Source organism: Vanessa atalanta, chromosome 6 (assembly GCF_905147765.1).
Source record: "Vanessa atalanta chromosome 6, ilVanAtal1.2, whole genome shotgun sequence".
Lineage (NCBI taxonomy): Eukaryota > Metazoa > Arthropoda > Insecta > Lepidoptera > Nymphalidae > Vanessa > Vanessa atalanta.
The window spans coordinates 13,671,145-13,674,147 of record NC_061876.1 but is presented as its reverse complement, the minus strand read 5'-3'; the positions used below and the strand labels follow the sequence as shown (position 1 = coordinate 13,674,147).

Here is a 3,003-nt window from a genome sequence, read left to right as displayed (position 1 = left end):
AAAAATCATATCGCCATTTTAAAATAATATATTCATTATTTTATACGAAAAAAGAGTAAGCGGTTGTTAAAAGGGAGAAAGAAAAAAAACAATACTATATTCAAACCGTATATTGAATTGTTCCCAACGATGGAATGTGTCCTTGGAACTGTGACATATCACGCACAACGGTTTTTAGAATAAGTCATTTCATATTTCGTTATTAGCTATAACGAGTTTTATAAACATAAAACTTATAATATGCGTGACGTCACGAAGGGTGACCTTGACCGAGGGGTTTAATTAAAGCTTTCAGCTGAGTGTTATAATGCACGGCCACCGTGAAAGGATCACTTTCGAGGACCTGACCTTAACTCGTTTCCAGGTTGGTAAATATTTGTAAGACTTAGTTGTCTCTAGCGTTGGCTTGTAAATACTAAGGGAGACGATTGTTTGATGCTTATGGTACTTGTTAGCTGTCGTTCATAGCTGTTTGCATTTAGGTCTATTGCCTCCTGCCTCCTTATTGACGCATGGCTCAATACTTCCGTGTGAACAAGAGATCGTATGTCAAACTTGAGTTTAATTTAAAACGTAAATATTTCGTTATTATTCCTTAAAACACAGTTGCTGTAGGAAATATACATATAAATATGTACGTTATTATTATTCTTTTATTTTATTAGATAGATAAAATAAAAGAATAATATAATATAATAAGATAAAGAAGTAACTTGCTTGTTTTCGTTTTACGTATAATGATGCAAAATTCACATGGATATTGTATAAGAGATAAAGAGTAAGATCGTTCATAGATCGATATTATTTTATCACTTACATCTGTTAACTGATTGACAAAATTAGTTCAAAAGTCCTACAAGTGCCTGCTAATGCTTATGGCGCAGAAGCTAGCTACATACTGTTAACATATTGTTAATAAAGAGTACAAGGCTCAGATTACTTCAAGAAACTCTATCTGTCTGCGCTTATAGACGACGTGAATTAGGCCGAGTATCCTGTGCTCTCGCAGAGCTACGTTCTTTATTTTACTAAATATTCGCTGTATCTAATATTATTATATGTATAAATATATAGAATGTATAACGTTGGTTTACCAAGCGACACCTAGGTATGCTAGATTATGTATTTCCTGACAAAAATATACATACGCAACCAACGGTTTTATATAAATAAATTTTATATACTTAATTATATCCATAAAATACATATACATAAAAGTATACTGCACTTCATGTAGAAGTTTCTACTGAGAAGTAGTTTCAAGAAACACAAAAGTTGTATTTTTCAAATAAAATAACATATATATGATGTATATAAATAGAATATAATTGAATTGAAATAACCTGTCAACGATAAAATATTATTCATTCCTCGGCCTACTACCCCGTGTGTGAACTGGTATTAAGCAATATAATGTCTTATTTGTTAACGGTAAACATTGACATTTCATATTTGGCTATAAAATTGTATATATATGCAAACATAAAATAAGTATCGTAAATAATAATAGCGACAAAAAATACAAATGCCTGTTTCTTAACATTAAATTCACATATAACGCACACTTGAATAAATAAATAGTTGGAAGAATTAGTTATCGGTAAATTCATGGCCAGAGATATAGCTGAGGTGTCCGAGTGGTTAAGGAGTTGGACTTGAAATCCAATGGGTTCTACCCGCGCAGGTTCGAATCCTGTCCTCAGCGAGGTTGTCTTTATATTTTTTTGTACAAAACACATTCTAAGACTGAAATTAATTTAAAAACTAAATGTGTTGTTTTATTATAACAGTGTCCTGTTAATATTCACAAAAGATTATTTTTAAAATGATGACTGATGAAACTCAGAGTAAGTTAATATAGACAGGAAAGTGAAGCTGTTTCCTGCTCTTTACTAACTAGCTACTCGTCCCAGGTGGACGGCCGTCCTAACTCGCTGTGAAGTTCGGAACACTACCGACGCAACTATTAGTAGCGTTGCGAGTACTTCTCGTCCTTTGATAACGCGTCGCGTAGCGCTGTAATCAGTCACAGCGTGCGGTGATAACGCCGCTTTATTTATAGTTTAGTGCAATGCCAATATGAACTATCTGTATTTCCGTAATAGTTTAGCCTCTAGTTTGTTTAAAGTCACATCTAACAATTTAATTGTACTGTTTCATTTTGTTTGTTATTTAAACGATGCGTGCGTATCCGTGCCTAGATAATTCTATTTTTTAAACGCCTGGCTCTTTTTATTATTAAATAATTGGATCAGGTTAGTTAAAATGCCATATCTAATATTATTTTTTGAAGTTATAAAATTAATGACAACATTAACAATGACGGTAAATGCTTGTGAAGATAGCTGTTGTTTATATTTTATAAATATAAGACGATAAATTTCAAATATTATATCTTCAATTACAATACAAGCGTTTTCTCTAAACTAAAAGAGGAGATTGATATGGTCCATAAAGATATCACAACTTCCACAGTTGGGAGGCGACGCGCCGCCACTCGCTAACCACGTGCTCACCTATCAAAATTTATCAAGGTCAACAACACAGAAATAAATAGTAAATACGAGCATCTCTGATGTACCCGATTTTTTTTTTATGTCAAAGGTAGCAGACGAGCATGAAGCTCACCTGATGGAAAGTGACTACCACCACCCATGGACATCTGCAACACCGGGGGGCTTGCAGGTACATTGCCGGCTTTTCAGGAAAGAGTAAATGTATGTTTGTGCAACTGGTGGCACGTTGCGTGACATGGCACTGTAAATGCACAATAGGTGGCCATTGGTATCTTTTTTTTTTATAATTGGAAAAGGCGGTGCGGAAGAATGCCAGTGAATTAGTCATCTCTTTCCAGTTTACTAGTATAACATTCCCGATAAACTACTACATCACGTACACGTTTCAACCATTCAACGTCGGCACCGACTGAGTAGTCTAGAACTTAGTCACAATTTTTATATGTTCTTTGAAATTGTTTTATATAGAACTTATGGAAGCGAACGT

The 3,003-nt window shown here is 34.0% G+C and overlaps 1 non-coding gene across 1 annotated transcript; it reads left to right on the top strand.

Moving 5' to 3' along the window:
• Window positions 1-1,623: 1,623 nt before the first annotated feature.
• Window positions 1,624-1,705, top strand: Trnas-uga. The gene has a single exon. It is a non-coding gene; the product is annotated as a tRNA-Ser (tRNA).
• The last annotated feature ends 1,298 nt before the right edge of the window (window positions 1,706-3,003 follow it).